At 43.2% G+C, this 25,114-nt stretch overlaps 1 protein-coding gene across 8 annotated transcripts in view; it reads left to right on the plus strand.

The window, feature by feature from the left end:
• NPAS2 (neuronal PAS domain protein 2) overlaps positions 1-25,114 on the plus strand; it is a 127,310-nt gene that overhangs the window by 15,334 nt on the left and 86,862 nt on the right. For 2 of the 8 annotated variants that reach the window (XM_053311578.1, XM_053311581.1), the window contains exon 2: positions 3,872-3,984. The exons of 5 other annotated variants lie outside the window; for them this stretch is intronic. The gene's annotated coding sequence lies outside the window, so the exon portion shown is untranslated. Of the gene's footprint in view, positions 1-3,871; positions 4,036-25,114 lie in introns of all 8 variants that reach the window. One more of the 8 variants, XM_053311577.1, reaches the window with a different exon arrangement.

A 25,114-nucleotide genomic window follows, 5' to 3' on the forward strand; every position in this document is an offset into this window, starting at 1 on the left:
GAGAAAGAATTTAAAACATTTGGAGCTAGTTAGAAATATGTTTCGTGGAATGCTGCATAAATGGAATAGGTAACTATAAATAAATGAGCAATTAGCACATATTCTATGTAATATCAACAAATGTTTTTATTCTCACGTTAATATCAAGAGCTGAGTTCACTTAGCAAGGTAGGAGAGAAACCTGGGTAGAAGTCATATTCCACACTATCACTTCTACCCATGTTTTTCTCCTACCTTGCCTCCACATAACCGAGAATTGGGAGCACATGCAGCTCCCAAACGCAGGTAGAACACAGTTTTTGATTGTGTGAATGACCTCTATGATTCTTCATACTTTTATTTTACACTATATAGACTTATCCATAAATGCCATAATTGTCTGTTACACACTAACCGAACAGGATTGGTCTTCCCATGAAGCAGTATGCAGCACTTGCTTTTGGCAGCAAGTTTTAGACAGAGTGCTATATTCCTATCTTCAGTCTCCACCTTTGTGTGCTAAAAAGAGTGCTAGTCTAGAGCAGGAGATAGAGGGAGGGATGACAATCTGTTATCTCAGTTTGTTCACGTGGGAAAAGGTATATGGCCAACATATACTCTGAGAATCTGTAGATTTCTAAAGTACCATTGCTGGTTACCTAGTAGGGATGTGTCTGTGTAGTATATGAGCAGAAGACTACTGAATCAACTAATTTTAATTATTGTATTTCAGTTGTCTTTGTAGCAGGTAATAGAGCCAGATTTATTTAATTAAGTAAAAGTTCGGAAGAACATAATCCCCTATTTTATTTCGGTTTACTGTTGTGCTCCAGGAGCACCAAACTGAGAATAATAAAATAAACAAGAAGCCTGATTTGTTTGCATGCTTACTGCTTTATCTCACAATGGTTTTGTTCCCAGGGTTTCCCTTTTCATTTAAAACATTAATTGCATTTAAAACTTCATTAGATGAATTGGAATTTGTTAATAAACAGCAGTGGATATTTAGATACAATTATCAGTTACTTATCCATGAAATCAGTTAAAAGAATTTGTCTTTTATTTAGATTGTAGAACTGGATGCTCCTCTATCGACTTAAACAGAGACTAGTTAACATTATCTGAAGTCCAATAGCTACAACTGTAGTCAATTCATTGTTGTCATGGTAATGCTTTGACCAAAAATCTGGAGAGGAAAAATCTCCCTGCATTTCTGTGTTTCAGAAAAAGAAGACCTCCTTGGATCTGAAATAGAATAGAGATACACTTAGTTTAGGTTTGTTTTGTATCTTTTAGGAAATGCACTTGGGATTTTAAACCATTTATAGCCATGTATAGTTAAATAATAGACAAATAGGTCAGAGAAAAGAATGAAGGAAAAGAAATATGCGTATAAATTATATGTGAAAATTAAGGACTAGATTGTAATTGTTTGGCCCTGAGTGGTTTGCTTGAAGACACAGGGATAGTTCTTATCCTAACACTAGGAGGTTGTTTTCCAAGGTATGGGGAGGGCATCCATCACGTGATGGGTTGTCAAGCTCTGCATGCTCCGAGACAGGGCCAATGAAAAACGAGCATGTCCTCTACTCCCTCTGATCTGCCCCATTGCACCCAGTTCTGGTCCTGTCTTGCTCTGGGACAGTACTGCTTCGTTGTTGTTCTTGGACCTCAGCTTGCTTTACTTTCTACTGTGTGCGAGGGGGGGGGAAGGAGTTGCTTGCGTTCCCATTGTCAGCCTGTGTCCTGAGTTTTTTGGTGTGCCCGTTTGAGTTTTTGCTGTTCTTTTTTCCTTTGTCGTTTCTCTGCTGTTGGTTGAGTGGGTTTTCGTTCCCCCCTGCCTCCCCTCCGCTATCAAATTTTAAACTATGGAAATCGCTCATACTGGCAACATGCTCAGAGGTTACCTGTCCGAGGGCCCTCTTTCAGATGCTCCTAGGGAGACCCCAATAATTCCTTCGGGAGCTGGGGAGGGAGCAAAAAATGTCACGCCAGCCCTATCAACCCCGTTCACGGGGGAGATAAGTGAGCCCATGCGTTTGCAAGCGGAGCATTCTAAGGTGCTCAAAAAATTGAAGCACCTGGAAGGGGCGGATGGCATTAAACAGAAAAAGAAGAAAAAGGCGAAGAAAAATGCCTTGTCCAAAGCGCCCCTGAGCAAAAGGCTCCAGCTTCGGGCTGTGAGGAACCAGCAGCCGGGTAAAGGACAGCCTGTTTTTCCCGCCGAAGTTGCACCCGCCATTTTCTCCAGCTCCGGTCCGACCGCGCTGGCTACGCAGCAGTCGCATCCGGCTCAGGCGGTGCTTACGGCTACTGCTGGGCAACCTGGGTTTTCAGCACCGGCCGGGGTGCGACCGGAGGGTGCAGTGGCTGCAGAATTGACTTCTTCAGGCAGTCCAGCGGTGGTGAGTGCTATGGCGGGAGTGGGGTTGATGGGCACTGTGGGCCTGAGCGGCGAGCTATTATCTGCTAAGGAACTCTCTTGGCTAAGTGCTTTTGTTCAGAAACAGTGTTTGACCATAGTTTCTCCCCTTTTGGCACAGCTGGGCCCAGGGGGGTCTATATCAGGCGGACATACAGAAAAATCTCTGGGGACATCCTCCCCCGTAGCGCCTCCTCGCAGGGGCCGGCGGCCATCTTTTTTGTCGTCCCCGGGCTCCAGCCCTCTCAGACAGTCCATTCCTGTGGGGGGACGCATCTGGTTGGCCAGAAACGTGAGGAAGCGGTGCCATCAGCGGTTGTGTGACGTTTCTTCCTCTGAGGAGGAGGCCATTCTGCGTTCTAAACGGCTTAACCTGGCCGAAGGGGCATTTTCTCATGAAAAGGCTTATGCAGTGACTGCGGTCACTACTGCTGTTCCTGATGCTCCGATGCCAGCAAAGGGCCTTCAAGGGAGCACTATGATTGAGAACCGCATTGCAAGGGGAGCAGGTTTGCTTCCTATTTCTACTCAGCAATTGGGGGCCCCGTGGGACATGGGTTCAAGTTCAGATGAGTCTGAGAAAGAGGAGGGGGAGCTCTCTGATGAGCAGACTCCAGCAGATAAGCCCACTACTTCCAGGCTTTTCTCCATGGCTGAATTTGAAATTTTGTTGGCAAAGGCAAAAAGGGCTATTAAGGATGTCTCCAGTGAGACGGGGGTCCAACCTGTGGCTGGCTTAGATCAGGAAGTTTTCCCATCAACTTCAGTATCCCCGGCCACAGTGCCTTTTCCCTCCCTTTTCAAAGAAGTGATGCTGGCAGAATGGGGGGTTCCGGTGGCTTCAAAACCTGCCCTGCATTTTCCTAAAAAATTATACACTTTACCTCCTGACATCATGTCTATGCTAGCAGTTCCTGTTGTGGATGCCCCAGTGGCCCAGTTGGTGACCAGGGCTCTGGTGAATAAGGAAGGTGAGGAGTTCCTGAAGTCACCAGAGGAAAAGAAGACTGACCACTTATTGCGGAAAGGTCACGAGGCCTCTGCGGCGGTCATCCGAGCAGCGGCGACCAACTCAGTTTTTGCAAGAGCAACTATTTTGTGGACCAAAGAATTGGCAAAATTGGTTCCACCAGAGAATACCAAGCTGCGTCAAGGTTTGAATAAAATAGCCAGAGCATCTGCCCTTATGGCAGATTCTAGTCTGGATTGTTTACAACACGCAGCCAGGTCTATGGCAGCAAACTTGGCTGTTCGTAGAGGTTTGTGGCTGAAACACTGGAAAGTTGATGCCAAATCTAAATCGGCTCTGGCATCCACCCCTTTTAGAGGCACTAAGCTTTTCGGGGAATCCCTCAAGCCAGTCTTAGTGGAAACTCAAGATAAGAAAAAAGCTATGCCTGTGGGGCGTGGGGACGTGAGAAGGTCCTTTAGGGGAGGAACCAGTTTTCAAAGTTCCTTTCGTCCCTACAGATATTTCAACTGACCAGGGTCTTCCGGATTCCGGGACGGATTTAGTGACAGAGAGTTTCGAGGAACCCAGTACATACAGCCTTGGCGTCAATCCTGGAACTCCAAGCCTAAAGGTACAGGCAAGAGAACAGGTTCCTTCAGTCACCGGCAGGATCGTCGTAACCGTAAGCAATGACTCGTCTCCGGTTGGGGGCAGGTTATGGGCATTTGCCTAAACATGGGAGGACACCACTTCAGATCGCTGGGTAGTTCAGACAGTTACCCAGGGATATCACATAGAGTTTCTCACGTCTCCTCCCAACTCCTTCTTCAAAACTCCTATGTCAAGAGATCACTCGAAGAGGGAATTGATGCAGAATGCCATTCAACATCTGTTGGACATTCATGCTATAGAATCGGTTCCCGTATCCCCAAATCCCGATGGGGTGTTTTCTCTGCTGTTCCTTGTACCAAAGAAGGACGACTCCTGGAGGGCGGTGCTGGATCTAAAAAGGCTGAATTGGTACGTGCGGAAGAGATCCTTTCGAATGGAGTCTTTTCAAACCATCAGGTCAGCGATCCTCCCTGGGGATTGGCTGGCATCGCTCGACTTATCCGAGGCTTATCTGCACGTCCCAATCCACCCGAAATCCCGTCGTTTTCTCAGGTTTGCCTACGGTCGCAAGTTCTTCCAGTACAGGGCTCTCCCGTTCGGCTTGTCTTCAGTGCCGAGAGTTTTCACAAAGTTGATGGTAGCAGTCATCGCTCATGTCAGGGTGCAGGGCATACACGCATATCCTTTTCTCGACGACGTTTTGATCTGTGCAATCTCAGCGCCCCAAGCAGAGAAAGACGAAGAACACACGATTCGAATCCTGGAGGAACATGGCTTCATAATCAACATGGTCAAGAGCTACCCTCAACCGTCTCAGATGTTGTTGCACCTAGGTGCTCTGTTCGATATGAAGGCGGTGATAGTCAGCCTGCCAAAGGAAAGGAGAGAGAAAATTTCCTTGGCCCTCAGGCCTTATTTACTCAAAACAAGAGCCCCGCTAATGCACTTAGCACACATTCTGGGGCTGATGATCGCCTGCCTGGATTGCATGCCTTGGGCAAGATGGCACTCCAGACCCCTTCAGTGGTTGCTACTCCCACATCAGGAGGCCATTATGGTCAGGAGAAACTCATGGGTCAAACTGCTCAAGAAGGTCAGGAGGTCATTCCTATGGTGGACTTCATCAGCCACAAAGCGGGGCTTACCATTGGAAACTTCAGAGAAGGTTGTAGTCACTACAGATGCAAGTCTTTTCGGATGGAGGGCACACTGTTCCGATCTCCAGACCCAGGGAAGATGGGAACAAGAAGATCTCGAACACAATATAAACTGGCTGGAGCTGAAGGCCGTTTGGCTAGCATTGTTGAACTTTCAGGACATCCTGGAAGGGCAGCATGTTCTGGTGCGGACTGACAGTGTCATGACAAAGGCTCACATAAATCATCAGGGTGGAACGAGATCCAGGGCCCTGATGCGGGAAACAGATCTATTGTTCCTATGGGTGGAAAAGCATCTTCAATCGGTGATGGCAGAGCATCTCTCAGGCACGATGAATCATCAGGCGGACTGGCTGAACCGCAAGTTCTTGGACCCGGCAGTGTGGGCGCTACATTCAGAAGTATTCGAACAGCTAATACGGAGGTGGGGCCTACCCACAGTGGACATGTTTGCCTCGCCCCAGAACTACATACTTCCTAGGTTTTATTCCAGACACCTCTGTTACCAAGCAGAACAAGTGGACGCTCTGGTTTCCCGGTGGCCTCAGGGTCTGCTTTACGTTTTTCCGCCGCTGGCAATCCTGGGGGCAGTCCTCAGGAAAGTTGTCTTCGAGAAGGCCGAGGTCATTCTGGTAGCCCCTTACTGGCCAAGAAGACCGTGGTTTTCAGATCTGATGGCCCTGTCAGTTCAGGAACCTTGGGCACTTCCACTGAGAAAGGACTTGCTGAGCCAAGGTCCGATCTTCCATCCGGACCCAGAGTGGCTACACCTTCACGCTTGGAGTTTGAGCGCAAAACACTAATTGACAAGGGTTACTCCAGACAGGTCCAGGACACGATTCTGGCAGCAAGACGTCCGTCGACGACTAGAATTTATCAGATGACATGGTCCGCCTTTTGTTCCTGGACACACAAGTCTGGGGTGGATCCCTTGCAACACTAGGAGGTTGTTCTCATGAACAGGCTAGGGACACTCAACCTGGTTTAGGCTGTGCGTGAGAGCCTTATCCCATCTAGCCCCACTTCTTAGCCCGGCTGTTAGCCGAGGTTAAGGGAGCGAGCACTCCCTTTGCCTGGGCTACGGGCTCATGTGTGACCCAGGATACTACTAGGCCAGCTGTACACAGACATGGGTGCCTAGAGCGCCCATCTCTTGGGGGAATCCCCTAATGCATTGCGCATGTTGGGCGGTGCATTGTGGGATTTACAGAGGATTTACCAGAGCTGCTGGGAGCAGTGTAAAGATTCAACTGCACTACTCTTGGAGGTGCTGGTCATGTGGTCGTGTCGATGCTAGGGACATGCACAAAACAGGTTTTGCCAGTTTGGTTCGTATCTGGTCTGGTTTTGTACACCATCAAACTGGACCCAGTTTGAGATTGAACTGAGCTGGTTCGAAAGGGCTTGGAGCTCTACTAGTAAAGGGGAATCCAGTGAGGATAATATACCAGTAAAGAAAAAGGGGGGCAGGGGGTAAAAGTAGAGTGTTCCCTAAAAGTAAAGTGTTCAGGAGGGGAGTAAGGAAGTACTTTTGAGTGCTGCCAGCAGCGGCTGCAGCAGCTCCCCCCCGCTGCCACTGGTCTCACCTAGGGTAGGCAGGGCCAGTTCAGTCCTGGTTCGGGCCTCTGAGCAGGTATGGAGGTCACTCAAATGGCCTCCATGCTTGCACAGAGGCCTGAACTGGCTCTGCCTACCTGGGGGGAGGCCAACGGGCATTGGGGGAGATGTGCTCACTGGATTCCCCTTTACCAGTAGAGTTCTGAGCCGGCTCTGATCAAACCGAACCTGATTCAGTTTGAACTTGGACGAGTCAAGGCTGGTCCGGCTCAGCTTCAAACTGTTGAGTTGAGCCTGGCTCAAACTGAGCCAGTTTGCACACTCCTAGTGGGCATGCAGCTTGTGTGCTGCCCAGGCTGTGAGCGGTCATCTGGGGGAAGGTAGGTTAAACTCTGCCTCCCCCCCACCACCACTTGCCTGATTGCATGCATGCCCGGACATGTGAACAGTCCCACAGCCTCCAGATTAAACCTGGATGTGAGAGGGTTAAGTCTAGAACATCATGAGGTCATCCACACAATCAAAAACTGCATTCTAATTGGGGTTGGAAGCTGTGTGTGCTCCCACGTTTTGGTTATGTGGAAGCAAAGTAAGAGGAAAACCTGAGTAGAAGTGGTTGTGTAGAAGCAAGGTAGATGGAAGGTAGGAGCTTTTCCTTCTACTTTGCTTCCATACAACTGGAAATTGGGAGCACACACAGCTCCCAAACTGGGTAGAACACAGTTTTTGATTATGTGAATCTCCTCCCACATTTCAAGGGTTATTCTGCTGTGTTTTGCTAGGCAAGCCTTGGCAAAATTGCTTTGAATTTAGGAACCAGCCCAAAACTTTAAGATGGACACTTGACAGAACTACCAGACTTAGTGATAGAGATTATGGAGGGGAAGGATGAATGGGGTTCTCTTTATCACTTTTACAAGTAACATACGTAGAAACAGGGCTGCCTGGGACAAATAAAGATTAGGATATTTTATTCTGAATATCCTAATCTAGGCACGATGTTTACATTTCTAGGCACTATGGATTCTGGTGTCTGGGATTTATCAAGTTTTGGTATATGGGACTGGTCCACAGGCCCAGTAACATACCAGATTGTCCAGGAGTGACTTAATGCATACTTACCAACATGTCCTTATTTCCCAGTTCACCTGAATGGGAAAATAGATACATGTCGGCAGTTATTATGTTAATGTTGGCTGTTTCCATCTGCTTGACTGGTGCTGTGTGTGTGGAGAAGAAGGGAGAGAGCTAGTAGGAGTGGTGTGCTATTGGACTTGGAATTACTACCATTGATATAGCTGCATCCTAGAATGGCCTGGTCTGGACGGATTCCTGCTCCCAAGAACTCTCAGTCTGTGAGCTGATGGCCTTACGTGTGTGTGTGTGTGTGTGTGTGTGTGTGTGTGTGTGTGTGTGTGTGTGTTTTCTTAGTTGAGGTTGGCCCTCAGGCAGGTTGCTGCCAAAGGGGCAACATCAAAGAAGGTCATCCCTTTGGGGATCCATTTTGGAATGGATCTAAGGGCAAGGGCACCTGGTATCCGCCTTTGTATGTAATAGACCACGCTTGCAGCGTGCAGGTGGTAGTTGTCCCGGCCCCTGGAACTCCCTCAATGCTCCCCTCTTTGATGACTTCCCAGTATTTGCTTTAAATAAATATTTTCCAACAAGTGTTTTCTCCAACCATTATCTGAGAAATTGTTTTAAATTATTTCTAACTCTCTCTGGCTGGATTTTTATGTAATAATGTAATTGTTTTAATGTTTTTACTTGAGCTGTATTACTTTCTGTTTTGTAATTCTTATTTTGCATTTTAGAAGTCCCCTTATTCTTTCTTTTTTAAAATGAAAGACAGGATGTACATCTTTAAAATAAATGTGAATCGCCCACAGCTCTAAATGGATGCGTGGTCTGCTTAAATTAACTGAAGTATGCAACAAGTACAGGAGAACCTCATTAATTGCGGAATCACCATCCGCAGTTTTCACGTACCTGCGTTAGGGTAATAATGGACACCCGACCTTGGTATACATAGGGAGGGAAAGGGTTAAACTCGTGTATCTGTGGGTCAGGGTGACCAGAAATGACCTAAGAGGTCATTTCCAGCTGCCATTTTGTGTTCAGGAGCCATTTGATGGCTCATTAAAAAAAAAAAGACAAAGAACACACTATTTTTGGCCAATTTTCATTGAATTTCTTTTACTGTTGGGAGGCATCCTTGGACTCCTAAAGGACAGTGGAGCATGGTAGGGTACTTTATTTGGCCCTTTTACTGGTTTGGGGGTGATTAGGGGTGATTTTTTGTAGTCCGGGAACCTAACCCCCCGATTCCCATAGCCCTAATGCCCCATTATCCACAGATTCATTATCTGTCCCCACCACCACCACAGAACAGACCCCCAGGAATAACAGGGTTCTCCTGTATGCCTACTCCTGTACTATCCTTGAGGTTTGCACAGTCATAAAAATAGGTTGGTGTCATCCAAACATTTCCTTTCTCAAATGAGCTCAGCTGACTTTAGGGCAGTTATGTCTTGATATTGAAAGTGGGGTGAGGTTGAGTGCAGTTTAAAAAAAAAAGATTTTTTTTTCTATTTTGAAACAAAGTATGTTTTAGCTTGGTACCAAGGGGCATCTGATAATGGTGGACCAAAGAGCAATACTTCGGATGCCAATAATCTCAGGTGCTGCCTTTGGCCTTTAAAATCCTGCACAGTCTGGGACTGGGACTGCCTATTTCCCAATTTGTATTGTTTTACTGGAAACCTGCCGGAGACACAAGTTTTGGGTTGCATACAAATATGCTAAATAAATAAAATAATGTTGCAGGTAGAGGGCTACATCTATGGGAAAAAATACTGGGTGCAGAATGCAAAGTCCATCTGGGTTTGGAAGGAAGGATTCTTAAACCAATTGTACTTAAATTAAATCTAAAGTAGATTGTATTTGTTTCAACTCATAGTTCTTAACTGTAAATACAATCCACCAAGTAGCTCATGTTCCAATATTATTTTTTTTTTAAAAATCAGCCCTTAATGTAATGGCAATTCTGAGGATAATGGAGAAGCATCCCAAAGGAGAACATAAACATTAATTATAGGGGGGAAATGTATATTATTAACATCAGACCTTGCCCTGCAGGAATTCCCAATGTGATTTTAAAGGAAAGTTAATTATTGTCTATTGTTACTTTAACAAATTATCTCTTTTTAGAAATAAAGGTAATGCTACTTCTGCTATGAGCATATCAGCTGTTAGTGAGGAGAACCATTTCTGCTATATCTCATATCTTTTTCAGTGGAAATAAGTAACTGTTCTGGCAATATCTCTTAGCTGAGACATTTATTTTATTGGTCATGGTTTGAAAAATAGAGGGAATTTGAGTTATGCTAATTGGATGTTTTGAAAAGTACAGGAGAGGAGTTTGTGTGTATATATAGGAGGCTGCTTTCAGCAGAGTTTCAGAGTTCGTTCAGTGTTAGTTCAGATTCAGAAGAAGCATGAGTTGTTGGAAAAGGAGTTCAAGAAGAACAACTCAGGTATTGCTGGCACAGTCTGAGAGAGGGTCAGAACCGGGCCTAGAAAGAGCTAAGAAATCACTGGCAGAGAGTGGTAACTCTCTGGAGAGCTGAAAACACTCACCAGCAAAAAGAACCAGTCTGAGCTGGACCTCAGAACTGTGAAGAACAGGACCTGAGGCTGAACAATGGAAAAGTATGGGATGCTGAAAAGCTGAAGTGATTGCAAAAGATTCTAAGTCAGGGCACAGTGAGAGTCAGGTCAGGTGGATGCATTTTAACCACATTTTGTTTATTCCTTATGCTCTTTTGGTTGTTGGGTTTTTTGTACTAAACTTTTAAAACTATTGATTTAAAGCAAACTAATTTGCGAAGTAAAATTACTTTACCTCTTTACCCTGGCCTTTGAGTAGTAATGTAGTGGTTCTTCCCCTCTCAGGCACTGTATTTTTAACTGGATTTTTGATTTTATGATGTTGTATTTTAATTATGTTTTATATTGATTTTATTGTAACCCGCTCTGAGACCTTTGGGTATAGGGCAGGCTAGAAATGTAAATAAATAAATAAATAAATAAATAAATAAATTTGTAACTTCTGTTTTCTCCACCCCACACCTCCTACCACTCTGGCAATTCCCCACCCCCACCCCCATAACAGAGGTTTGAAGGCTGTTGTAATAGACTCAGCCAGAGTAAGCCAAAAGTCTACTTGGTGGCAGCGGCTGAATTTGAAGGTCACAGGGCTGGTTGAAATCAAGTCCTGATGAATGGTAGCAGCACGGGATGATCCGTTACAGCCCCTTTATAAGAGCATCATGGAGGTCTCTGACACCATTATGAAAATATGGAGCCAGCGTGGTGTGGTGGTTAGAGTGCTGGACTAGGACCGGGGAGACCCGAGTTCAAATCCCCATTCAGCCATGAAACTAGCTGGGTGACTCTGGGCCAGTCACTTCTCTCTCAGCCTAACCTACTTCACAGGGTTGTTGTGAGGAGAAACTCAAGTATGTAGTACACCGCTCTGGGCTCCTTGGAGGAAGAGCGGGATATAAATGTAAATAAATAAATAAAATAAAATAAATAAAATATGAAGCTGAGTTTTGAGGGCTTACTTTTGATAGAGAAAAAATTGCCAGTCTAGAAAAACATTATTTTATGTGCTCTCTCTCACTCTCTATTTATTTGTACACCATAGTTCATTCTCTCTCTCTCTCTCTCTCTCTCTCTCTCTCTCTCTCTCACACACACACACACACACACACACACACACACACACACAGAGAGATCCAGATTCATTCTATTTGTCTCTGCCCAACTGGATACTGCTTGTTTCTTTTTCATTAGAGTATTATATATCAATCATAGCAGTGCCTTCCACTCATTGGAAGGTGGGAGCAGGTTTGTTTTATTGAACAATTGAGCAGAATATTGCCTAAACATTTTCCATTATTATGGAATATTATTATTATTTATTTACACAGTCAGACAGGTGTTATTGACTAGTTTGTTTTATCCAAACATCGAGTCCTTCCCAAGGACCTGGGATGGCTGAATTTTATTATCGATGTTGTTGCTGTTATTATTATAGATATCGTCACAGAATATAGGCTGTTCCCAGTAAAGTTGCTTTTTGTAATTGGCTGATGGTGATTTCTGTGGCCCTTATGGTGTTGAGGTGCTCTTCAAGTTGTTTTGGAATTGCACCTAGGGTGCCAATTACCACAGGGATGATGATGATGATGATTAATAATAATCATAATCCATTATTATTAGAATATTGCCTAAACATTTTCCATTATTAATATAAACATTAAAAAAGAAGAAGCTGTCCTGACCAGCTTATACCCTTGGCAAGTAGTACGTGTCATCCTGATTATCCAGGAAGTATTACAACTCTGTCTGAAGTTAGGTGTGCTGAATTGTGGGCTAAGTGCCCAGAACCTTCCAGAAGGAAGGTCTAGTAATTATTGGGTGGAACAGTATTTTATCATGAAGTGAAAAGTAAATCTCCATGCTTTTAGCATTATTAATCAGAAAAATCACCCACCTATTTTGTGCATTTAAATGTTATATGGTGCATGTAACGTTGGTCTGGATGTCAGCCCCTGCTATTTTTTTAAAAAAACACATAGATTTTAATCCTCCATGTTTTGGATTCACACAATTAAAATCCTCTAGGTCCAAAGTGTATCCAAAGATAGAAAATGAGTGGAGAGATTGAGATATCTTTTGTTTATCTTATTTATCTTGTTTATCTTTTGTTTATCTTATTTATTTGTTATTTCTCTGTGTGAACTGCCCTGAGCCATTTTTGGAAGGGCGGTATAGAAATTGAATGAATAAATAAATAATAAATAAATAATATCTGAATCCATATCTAGTTGTATTGTATATGGTCTGAATCCATATCTGGTTGTATTCATGCAATAATGAAGAAAATTAACGACAACTTGGTGAACTCAAAAGCAGTGCCGCAAACTAGTTCATAACATGTGTACCATGAACTGTGAGCCCTTCAGAGTATAGACCCATCTTATCCATTGTGCCATGTACATGGATGGCGCTGTATTGAAAGGGCATTAATGACTGACACCCAGACTAGTGTTACACTCACATAATGCTGTTGTGCTAGTGTAAATACATAATACAGTGAGTTTGCAGAAGGGAAGGAATGTCTGTTCCAGGCTAGTTGTTGCACTAGCAGAAGATGTTGGCACATTAAATAACAAGTTGTACAACCTTGTATGTTTTGCAGTATCATGGGGCGACACAGCTTCATGCAGTTCCACACATTTCTTAAGTGAGCACAACTACTCACATTACACTAGCACAGCACTAGTTTGGATAATATCAGCCAATAATATTCATAATGATAATAAGATTAACTAAGAGGATGTTTGGTATGCATGTCATTATCCCTGGCTAACATTCCAGCTAAAGGTGTGCTTGGATAATGAATAAAGTTGTGCTTGTGCAAGGGAGTTGTGGTGCTCTGTGATGTTGTGCAACTGCTAGTGGAAGGCCTTTTCCAGGATATATTTATTGCACTATAAAGCTGTGTAATGTTTGTTGTGCAACAGTTGATGCTTGTGGACTCAAGGCTTGTGGAACAGTCTTGGAGCAACAATCTTGTGGAATAGTAGTTTTACTTATTTTATTTATTTATTGTTCGATTTCTATATGACATTTCATTAAATTTATTTATTTATTTATTTATTTATTTATTTATTTGATTTCTATACCGTCCTTTCAAAAATGGCTCAGGGCGGTTTACACAGAGAAATAATAAATAAATAAGATGGCTCCCCAAGGGGCTCACAATCTAATCTCAAAATGGTTTACAATATAATTTTTAAAATGCACAATTACAATATAAAAAGTACAGATACATAAAAATAATCTCTGTTTAAAAGTTAAAAAACCTATATAAATCAGTAATACACAAAGCACAGAGCAGCAGCAGTAAAAAAAACCTCTAGTCTCACTTAAAAGCCTGGGCGAAGAGCCACATCTTTACTTGTTTTCTAAAAACTGTTATGGAGGCTGAGGAGAGAATGCCAGCCAGGAGAGCATTCCAAAGCCTAGGGGCAATGACTGAGAAGGCCCTATCCAGAGTACTCAACAGTCAAGCCTCCCTCACCATCGGTACGCAGAGCAGAGTCCCCTCTGATGACCTTGTCAGGCAGGCAGAAACCCTTGGTAGCAGGCAGTCCTTCAGATATTTTATTTATTTATTTAACAAATGTATATACTGCCCAAAACCTATCTCTCTGGGTGGTTTACAATAAAAACAGTACAAATTAAAACATTATAACAATTTATAATTTTAACACAATGTTAAAACTGTTAAAAACTATTAAAAACTGTAAATCTAATTAAAAGCCTGGGTGAACAAATGTGTCTTAACGGCCTTTTAAAAAGTTGTCAGAGATGTGGAGGCTCTTATTTCAACAGGGAGCACATTCCAAAGCCTTGGGGCAGCAACCGAGAAGGCCCATCTCTGAGTAGCCGCCAGACAAGCTGGTGGCAACTGTAGATGCACCTCTCTAGATTATCTCAGTGGGCGGTGAGGCTCATGGCGAAGTATATGTTCTCTTAAATATCAAGGGCCCAAGCTGCTTAGGGCTTTATAGGTTATAACCAGCACCTTGTATTTTGCCCGGGCATTTATCACCAGCCAGTGTCGCTCTTTTAGTACAGGAGTAATATGGTTTCCCCAAGATGACCCAGAGACCAACCTGGCTGCCACATTCTGTACTAACTGCAGTTTCCGGACTACCTACAAAGGCAGCCCCACATAGAACACATTGCAATAGTCAAGTTTGGAGGTTACCAGCATATGTACCAATGTTCTGAGGTCATTTATCTCGAGAAATTGATGCATTTGGCGTATCAGCCAAAGCTGATAAAAAGCACCTCTGGCCACTGCCTCAACCTGGGACACCTCAACCTGGGACACGCATAGTGTGTTATTGTAATCCAGTCGTGAAGTGATTAGGGCATGGGTAATTGTGGCCAAATCTGCCTTCTTGAGAAAGAGACAAAGCTGGCTCACTAGCCGAAGCTGTGCAAAAGCACCTCTGGCCCCTGTCTCCACCTGAGTATCCAAAAGCAGAGCCAGATCCAGCAGTTCTCTCAAGCTGAACACTTGCACCTTCAAAGGGAGTGCATCCCCATCTAAAACTGGTCAAATCCCTTTATCCTGATTGGCTCTCCTACTGACCAACAGCACCTCCATCTTGTTTGGAATCATTCTCTAAGTTTTCTAACCCACATCCAGCCAATCACAGCCTGCAGCCTCCAATTCAGGTCATCCACTGCCTCCCTAGGATCAAGAGATATAGAGCTGTGCGTCATCTGCATGTTGCTGAGAACTCAGAACTCTGAAGTTATATTCAGCCTATATGTCCAGAATGGTTGCTTCTCTTGGAATCAGTTTGGAGGCCCAGCAGAAGGAGTAAGTGGATCCGCTGTTTGGACTTATTGATGCAGAGATCAGGGTTCCAGCATCCTTACTAGAAGGCTCTCCTTGTGCGTAACTGTTGGGAAAAGCCTTCAACCTTGCCACAGCCCACACATCGGCTGGACAATTTTTATTGCGTACGAATGAATGAGGAACACTCTGCCTGCCTTCTAAGCCACCCAACTCCAAATTCAAAGCTGTGATCAAAGCAGCTCTCTGTAAATCTAAAGGTTGCTCTGCTGCAAACCCTGATAAGTAGGGTAGAAAATTGGGCTCTTTTGGAAGGTGCCACTATTCGGCTTCTACTCTGCACTTGAAAATAGTTAATTATCAGGCTTATAATGCCCGATATAATCATTTTTTGTGGGGAAAAGTGGCCCCCTTCCTAGATCTCTTGCTACAGGACAAGAAGGACCCAGCAAAGGTCTTTTTAAAGGAGGCTTTACAGGTGGCAAAGCAAAATCTTTACTCAGCATGGCACTCTGTGGAATGTTCAGCCAATTTCATGGCTACCTTGGTGGCTTTAAGAAGACACGCCTGGCTTAGATCCTTGGGGCTTACTTACAAGGCCCACGTGAGGGCTGAGGACCTCCCCTTGGAGGGCCAGGATCTCTCTGGGGAGAAGAGAGATGAAATGTTGCAAAAGGTGCAGAAGATGTACAGCACTAAGTCCATGTCTTTTCACCCAAACACAGCTAGACCACAAAAGCAAGCCAGATAGTCATCTTCAAGGTCTTCTTCTCAGCAATACACTTCAGATAGGTCCTTTTGGCCTAACATATTTCAGTCAAAGTCCAGGTTGTACTTCCAGCTTAACAAGCCTACTTCACAAAAACAGAGACTTGCCTCTTTTCAGAGGAAACAATAGCTGTCACATTGGGACCTTCGGAATGCATCTAGCCCTGTTTGCAAACGTTTGGGACAAGATCACTACGGACCAATGGGCCATTACTATTATTCGTCTCAGCTATGCACTGAAATTCAATCAAAGACCTCTCTTGTTAAATGTTATTACCACCCCCTCCACTCCAGCCATAGAGGAAGAGGTCAAAAGCCTCCTCCTAAAGGATACAATAGAGAGGGTCTCCAAAGTGTCCACCCCAGGGTTTTATTCCCGGTACTTCACAGTGCCAAAACTGGACGGAGGTCTCCGGTCGATATTGGACCTCAGGCACCTCAATCGGTATGTCACCTACAGGAGCTTCTGTATGTTATCGGACCTAACTGTCCTCTCGCTTCTATCTCTTGTTTACACAGTCAGACCGGTGTTATTGACTGGTTTGTTTTATCCAGACATCGAGTCCTTCCCAAGGACCTGGGATGGCTGAATTTTGTCAATTGTTATAGATATCGTCGCAGAATATAGGCTGTTCCCAGTAAAGCTGCTTTTTGTAATTGGCTGGTGGTGATTTCTGTGGCCCCTATGGTGTAGAGGTGCTCTTCAAGGTCTTTTGGAACTGCACCTAGGGCGCCAATTACCACTGGAATTATTTTGGTCTTTTTCTGCCACAGCCTTTCAATTTCAATTTGTAGATCTTTGTATTTGGTGATTTTTTCTATTTCTTTTTCTTCTATTCTGCTATCCCCTGGTATTGCTATGTCAATTATTTTAACTTGTTTTTCTTTCTTCTCGACTACAGTTATATCTGGTGTATTGTGAGGCAGATGTTTGTCTGTTTGTAGTCAGAAGTCCCATAATATTTTTACATCTTCATTTTCTACCACTTTTTCAATTTTATGGTCCCACCAATTTTTGGCTACAGGTAGCTTGTATTTTTTGCAGATGTTCCAGTGTATCATCCCTGCTACCTTGTCGTGCCTTTGTTTGTAGTCACCAGTTGTTTCTAAACATTTTAGTATCCATGTGTGAGGCAATGAATCAAAGGCTTTCTTGTAGTCAATCCATGCAACACTTAGATTGGTTTTTCTTTTCTTGCAATTTTCTAAAATCATTTTGTCAATCAGCAGCTGGTCTTTTGTGCCTCTGGTGTTCGGGCAATTTCCTTTCTGTTCAACTGGAAGCTGTTTGTTAGTTAATAAGTATTGCATGACTTCATCTGCTATTATTCCAGTTAATAATTTGAACATGGTTGGCAGACAGGTTATCGGTCTATAATTACTTGGAACTGCACCTTATGCTGGGTCTTTCATGATGAGATGAGTTTTCCCAGTTGTTAGCCATTGTTCAATATCACCTCCTTGCAAAATGTGATTGAACTGTTTTGATAGTTGTTTATGAAGGCTTGTTAGGTGTTTAAGCCAAAAGCCATGCAGTTCATCGTCGCCTGGAGCAGTCCAATTTTTAATTTTCTTTGCCCTTTCACTTATTAATTCTGATGTTATTATTAGATCTTGCATTTGTTGGTTACATTTTTCGACCTCTTTCATCCAGCCTGTTTTTTTATTATAATCTATTGGATTGTCCCATAATTCCCCCCAGAATTGCACTGTTTCTTCTTTATTTGGTGTTTCTATGTTTCTTGCAGTTTCTCCTTCTATGCTTTGGTAGAAATGTCTCTGATTCGACTGGAATTATAGATTCTGCCTGTGTTGTGTAGTTCTGTCTTTTGCTCCCTGATTTCAGACACATCCTTAGTTATAGATACAACTGCCTTCTAACCCTGTCTACCTACTAATCCTGTCTTCTAACCTTGTCTTAGTTATAGATACAACTACTTACTAACCCTGTCTAATCCAGCCATGTGTCACAATGGCTGGATTTACAAAGTAGGACAGCTCACTGATTAATAATCATTAGGTTGATTCCAAGATTCCAAAAATATTAGTCTAAATATCTGGGATTGTTGATTTTTCTTCTTCATTACTTCGTGAGTTAATGCATCTGTCTTTGAATTTTGCAAATTGATTTTATTATGAAGTTGACATTGTAGATATTAATAAGCTATGTATCAATTTTAGCTACATTTTTGTTCTCATACTTTGGCTACTAGGAATTTGCTCCAGCCAAGAAGCTGAAAATTAATATTTCATTTCTTAACACAGGCCAAAGAATTATACAACTAGTTCCACATACTGAATCAGCTGTGGTGGCACAGCAGGGAAGCAGCTTGCCTAGAGTGCAAGAGGCTGTTATTTCAAATCCTTGCTGGTGTGCTTCCCAGAATGTGTCTAGTAAATACATTTGTAGTCGCCTATATTGGGCAGCAGCGATATAGGGAGGTGCTGAAAGGCATCATCTCATACTGCGCGGGAGGAGGCACTGGTAAACCACTCCTGTATTCTACGAAGAAAATTACATGGAATGTGATCGCGAGGAGTCAACACCAACTCGATGGCACAATCTTCCACATACTGAAGAATTTTGGAATCAAACAGCTCTTCCCACCCTCCCATTACAAGTGGCAAATTGAGTGGCATTAAGCAGAATTGTGGGTAGTTTTGAAAGCCATTTTTGATATGGCATGGGATTGCACTGTCTAAAGCGGGGGGTGAGGATAAAAAAATCCCAGAGTATGTACATGCCAAAAGTAGGATCTTTGCATCCCAACTATAGCCTTTTAAAAATCCTAAAAATAATAGCTGACGTCCTGACTAAATTACTTGATGGAAGTCCCATTGAAATTAATAGGGCAAATTACTCATGACTGACTTGTTCTATTAATTTCAATGGGACTTCCATCAATTAATTTAGTCAGAATGTCAGACGATAATCAAAGGATCCAGTAACAGGATGCCTGATTATGTGATATTAACAAATATTTAAAAATTAACTACTACTAGGTAACAGATGCAGTGATCAAATATCTATCTGTCTATCTATCTATCTATCTATCTATCTACTTATCTAGGTTGTTCTCACGACCATTACTGGGGCAAGGAGGGTGGGCAGCAGGGGCAAGGCAGCGTTAAACATAGCTTCCCCCAGATAATCAATCTTTGTGTCTTCGGCGCACAAGCTGCACACTGGCATGATCCCCACTGCTCCCGGCAGTGTGACTCAACAGAGGCCAGGACTCGTTTTCTTGGCCTATGGATATCCCACAAGGCACCATGAGATGAGCATGGTGATTTGGGGGTTTCCCCCATCAGATGGGCACTCTAGGTGCGTGACTCTGTAACACACAGTTTTGGCAGCTAGGTTAAGGGCATAGAGGTGCCATTAACCTTGGCTAAGAGCTGGGCAGGAGTGGATCCTGGCACTCCACATAAGCAGCCTAGCTCAGGCTAAGCTGCCCTAGCCTGGGCTAGGCTGCTTGTGATAACAGCCTCATTGTCAGTCTTTATAGTTGCAAGAACTCTTTCTGATACAGTGATGGCACCATCTTAGGGAGAGGATGAGGTCATTCACACAACTGAAAACTGTAGGGCAAGTGACCTCCCTTTCCCACAGCTTTACCTCCTACCTTGGTCAAATGCTGGATATCAAAGCTGGATAGGACAGTGCTGTCCTACCCAGCTTTTCCCACACAATCACTTCTCTCTCGTCCTACCTTGTTGTTTGCACCCACACAACCAAAAATTGGGACCACACACAGTTCCCAAACCCCTGGGTCATGGCCAGATTAAGGGCAATTGATGCCCTAAGCACAGCCCAACAATGGTGCCCCTGCTTGGCCCCTCCATTGCTTAACTGACAAGACATTAAGATTCAAGCAAATTATTTACTTATACCTTAATATTTATTTAAATTTTAAAAAGTTAACCTGTGAATTAGATTAGGCTGAGAGAAGTGCTTTTTACACCAATCACCGCAGCATGCAATTCAGTTTGATCTTTTATTTAGTACATTTCATTTAAGCAAAAAAACCATGTGCAAAAAAATCATATGCAACTATAGTGTATGTCTATATACTACAGTATATATACAATGTATAGTGTGTCTATACGCTACAGAAAGAAAAGCCACCATTTTGATTTCAAATAGGACAGCAGAATGTCATACATGGAGTTACCCCAATTTTGCAGAATTTAAAGACAACCAATCATTTCATGTGCAATTTAAAAATGAGTTTCTTGTGAACTGATTTGCAAAGCCTTATTTTGAAGCAAGTGTGCAAAAATAGACTTTTGGTGGGGGAGCATGCTACAAGAACAAAGCAAAATAAAATAATAATGTCATGTTAAGACAACCATTTTCTCATATTTTGCTGTTTAAGCCATTGTGAGAACTCTGTTGCTAAAAAAGCATTATATAAATATGTTTAATAAGGGCGGGGGGTGGGGAGAAAGCAACATACACAGAGACCAGATTAGAGCTATAACAGAACAGAAACAAATACAGATCTATTTTGTCAGAGCATTTCCCTCCCCCCCACCATTCTTTTCAAAACTTTTAATACTTTTGCACTAACTAATTTCCTCACAACAGGGTATACTGCCGGGATGGGGAGGGTTTTTCTTACAAGTTTGCACTAGAATAGTTTTGGCATGCTTTGAAAATGTTTGTTGTATGTTTTTTTAAGCTTAAGAATTCTCTCTCTCTCACACACACACTCTCTCTCTCTCTCTCTCACACACACACACACGATGGGACTTCTCTCACATGTACAACACACACATGGTTCATGGGGGTAGGGGGAGAGAGTGAGCAACATGGTAGCTTGAACAAAGGGAACAAACAAATCACACACAAACAAAACAAACAGCAAAGGGATTGTTTTTACAAAATTTCTTCTTACTTTCCTTCTTGGAGGGAGCCCAACAGCCAGCTTCCTCAGCTCTGCAGTTACATTAGAAACAAATTCCAAGCCGGGGAGGAGCACATGACTCCAAGAGAACCAATAGGGCTGGAAGAAAAGTTAACCCTTTTTACTGTCTGCTACTGAAATAATTCTTTGTCTTGAATTATTTCACTACTCTGTGAGAAACTCTGTGGTGCCCCCCTTCCTTTGATGCCCTAAGCACGTGCTTGTTTTGCCTTATGGTTAATCCAGGGCTGCCCTGGGTAGGACACATGACCTACACAGTTTTCAGTTTTGTGAATTTTCCCGGTAAGAGTTACACCTGTACCGCAAATATTTCCTTAAGCTAAGTGAGAACAATTTAAGAAAGGGAAAGCATTGCAAGTCTGATAGACTTGCTGTTACAATTCCCTATTGCAGTTTACAGAAGGATAAAGGAATAAACATACTGTACTTAAGAGTCTCATTGACCCACTTGATCCTGGCAGATAATGTGATTTCTCTAAAGCAGGTCACTGCGCATTCTCACTCCCAGTGACTTTGGGCCAATGCAAATTTACTGTAGTGTGAAAAATTGCATTGCTTAACATGGCATCTAGAAGATGATATATGTCACGGTGGTAACTTTGATTATGCCTACTTTAATGCACAGATTTTTTTTTAATGCCAGTTTTACAGCAGAGGGATACAGAACAACTAATTGTGTAGTGTTGCATGGGACTGACATTTTATTTGACAGTTTGGCAGCTGTGGAAAAATATTTAGGGCAGTACTACTGGTTAGCGTGTTCAAAAAAATATTGCACATTTTCTAAGTGTAGACAAATACGCCTGAATTCAGTGCCGAAAAGCATTAATCACGCAATCATGGGGTTGGAAGGGGTCTTGCCAGTCAGCTAGTGCTGGAAATCTAGAGCTGGAGCATCCCCAACAGATGGCTGTTAGCTTCTGCTTGAAGACCTCTAACAAGTGAGAGTTACCCACCACTGTAACTGGTTTCATTGTCAAACTGTCCCTACTGTATGTTGAACTGAAATCTACCCTTTGGTAGTTTAAGTGCATAGTACTGCCCTCAGCAGGGAAGAGAACAAGTCTTTGTCCTTTTCCATGAGACAGCCTTTTGGGTATTAGCTGCCATGTCCACCCTCTTTCCTCTAGTCTAGAGACATCTAGTTCCTTCAACCTTTCCTCATTAGGTTTATTTTTCAGACCATCCTTGTGTCCTCTTTTCAACCCATCCCAAATCCACCTCCTTTAAGTGCAGCACCCAGCCAGAATGGGCCCCATGCTTCAGATGAAACCTGATGAGTAACTGAGAAGTGGTTGCAAATAAGGGTCAGAGCCTACTGTTCCACACTGGGCTCTCCTAGTGCCATTATTAGAACCAGCCAGTGCGCTAGTGCATCATCAGCCATGCTCTCTTTTTCTCCATTCTGCAGTAGAGGCCTTGTGAAGAATTAATATTTAGCTGGCAAGGGCTAACGTTCCGTGACACAAAATAGAAAGCAGACATTAACTAATGGCAGTATGATTTTATCAGAGGCTTTGACACATATTATTTGGATCTAGGAGCCAGCCCAAAGAGGTGGGAACCAGACAATGGACACACGACAAAATCACCAGACTCAGTAATGGAGATTGTGAAGGGTGAGACTAAATGGGCTTCTGTTCATCCCCTTCACAAGTAACAGGACAGAAACAGGACTGCCTGGAACAAATAACAATTTTATTAAATAATTCTACTTCTGAATATCCTAGTCTAGGCACCACAACTAAATTTCTAGTTCAATGGCTTCTTAGTGCCTGGAATTTGTCAAGCCCTGTTTTATTACCTGCTCACTTTTCAGGAGGCTTTACACACAGTGCTTCTACCCCAAATCTCCTTCGGGAGAGATTTCACACACCGGCCAAACTTACCCCAAGGTCACTTCGAGATCGTTGGACCCACTCCACACACAAGTCAGGCTTTGTCTTGTGAATTCTAGCTTATCTCAAGGTATTTCTGGATTCTTAAAATGCTGGTTTTAAGCTACTTTTTCTGAAAATGCCAGAGTAAATAGAGAGAGGCACTGAGGTAGAATCATTAGCATGATAAGAGGGATACTCTCTGTACAAATGCAGATGTAGTTCTTCGGTACTCTTCCCCACCCCTGATTGGCTAGAAGGAAAATACTGAGGTGTGAGGTGTGAACTAGACTAAAACAAAACCTGAGAGCAGAGGGGAGGGGCTCAATGCCGCAAGTGTACTTCAAAGTGGCTTCACTCAACATTTACCCTGCAGCATGAAGCCATGTGCAAATAACTCCCTGGTAATGTTGTAAGGAGCAACTTGCTGCTCACCTAGGGCAAGACACAGTTGTCACTTGGTGAGCACCAAAGTCGTAAGCAATACCATGCTCTCCAGCATTTTCTTCCTCTTCTGCTATTATGTATGTGATATATGTGCCCGCCCCCCCCCCCCCCGCCAGGTGGGGTGGAGCAATTTGACATGTAATGGACAGGGGAAAGGTGCTGGGAACATAAAACTCACAACTCAGAGAGAAACGTTCCAGCAACTCCTTGCTTTTCTTGAACCTGCAGCCCCCTGGAAGTTACTTCACCCCAGGGCTCTCACACAGAATGGGGGAGTGGGTTTCCTAAGTTCCTAGAACTCCAGAAACACAAGAAGTATACCTTTAGAGTCACATGTCACATGTTTGGATTTAGACATTTTGGTAAGTGAGGTGTGCAAACAGGCTCTGGAGCTACAAAAGGAGAAAATTCTTCAGATAGAATATTATGCTTTATGTAGTTCTGCAGATAATATGTCTTGCTGCAGTTGATAGTGTCCTTCACTATGGGCCTAATGCTGTGATTGCTGGAGTGCAAATTCACAGTTCAGTGGCCCACTGAATGCAGTCCTAGGCCTAACTGACCTGCACAGCCTTTACTGCAGATAAGTATGGTCAGTGTTTGTGTCTACAACTGTCTTACAAGCAGGGTGGCAAAGGGCTGTCTTGTACCACATCAGTCTTGCTTGAAATAATAGTTTGTCCTGCTATACATTATATATCTTTCCATGCTGGATCTGCAATAACGGATTATATTAATAATAATAATAATAATTAATAATTCGATTTCTATACTGCCCTTCCAAAAATGGCTCAGGGCGGTTTACACAGAGAAATAATAAATAAATAAGGAATAAATATGGAACCAGCCTAATTGCATCAACAGCATAATATTCATATTAGGCAGTTGAACAACTGGAATAACAAAGCTTATCACTTTCCTGTGAGAAAGCTCTTAATTAGATTCCTGCATCTACTTTAGAGATTAAGAGCCACGTATTAATCCCAGTATGCATATTACTGTTTCTCTTTGCCTTATTCTGCTTGCCTATCTCTATTTATGCTCTGGACCACATTTGATCACTGACTCTCTGCATTTATGAATGCAATTGTGAGATTTTTCTTTTTTAAAAAAAGTTAAAATGTCCACACTTTCCCAGTTATTACCATAAAATTGTCTGTTTGATATAATTTCAGGTTAAATTTATGCAGAGATCCACAGATAAGCACTGTGTGCTTAAATAAAGGCAAGAACTACCTATCAGGCTCCCCATACATTTCCTTATCTTCACCAAAGCATAATGAGACCAGGAATTCATAAGGCTGAAATATGACTTTACAATAACTACATTAGGTTACTACATTAACCAATTTGTCAGCAAGAATATACAAGGGAGAGACAATGGTCTGGTTCAGATGCAATGGGATACTATGGATTTCTGCTATGATTGAGCCTTTGTGAGCCACAGGCTCATGTCCTTTTCTCCTTTTCTGCATGCAAGAGAAGGAAAGGAAAAGATTTTCCTTCACTTTGGAATAAACCATAGTTCTGTGTCATACAGTATGTGAACTTGGGGAACTGTGGGTTGCTTCAGACCACAGTTAGGCAACAACCCAGATTTAAAATCCTGGTTTGATCTTGGTTTGTTTCCTAATAGCGGCTGGTGCGGGCACTGCCAGGGCAGCGGTGAGAGGTACCTAAGCATAAACCAAAAGGTGCTTACCTGCACTCTGAGCTGCAGCACGCTGCCCAGCACTCCCCTGTGGTATGGGATCAGCTCCACCACTCACCTGGCCGTCGCCCCGCACCAGCTGCTACTGCTTGAAGTGAAACATGCTTCCCCAAGTGTGTAGTAACACACAACTGTGTTTTACTTCAAAGCAAGAGTAAAAGTTTTGCCTTACCTTCTCTCAGGTGCAAAAGAGATGGAGAAGGGAGTGTGGCTCACAGAAGCTTGTTTAGGTAGTGGGAAGCCAGGCTCTCC

The sequence above is a fragment of the Hemicordylus capensis genome, chromosome 3 (assembly GCF_027244095.1).
Source record: "Hemicordylus capensis ecotype Gifberg chromosome 3, rHemCap1.1.pri, whole genome shotgun sequence".
Lineage (NCBI taxonomy): Eukaryota > Metazoa > Chordata > Lepidosauria > Squamata > Cordylidae > Hemicordylus > Hemicordylus capensis.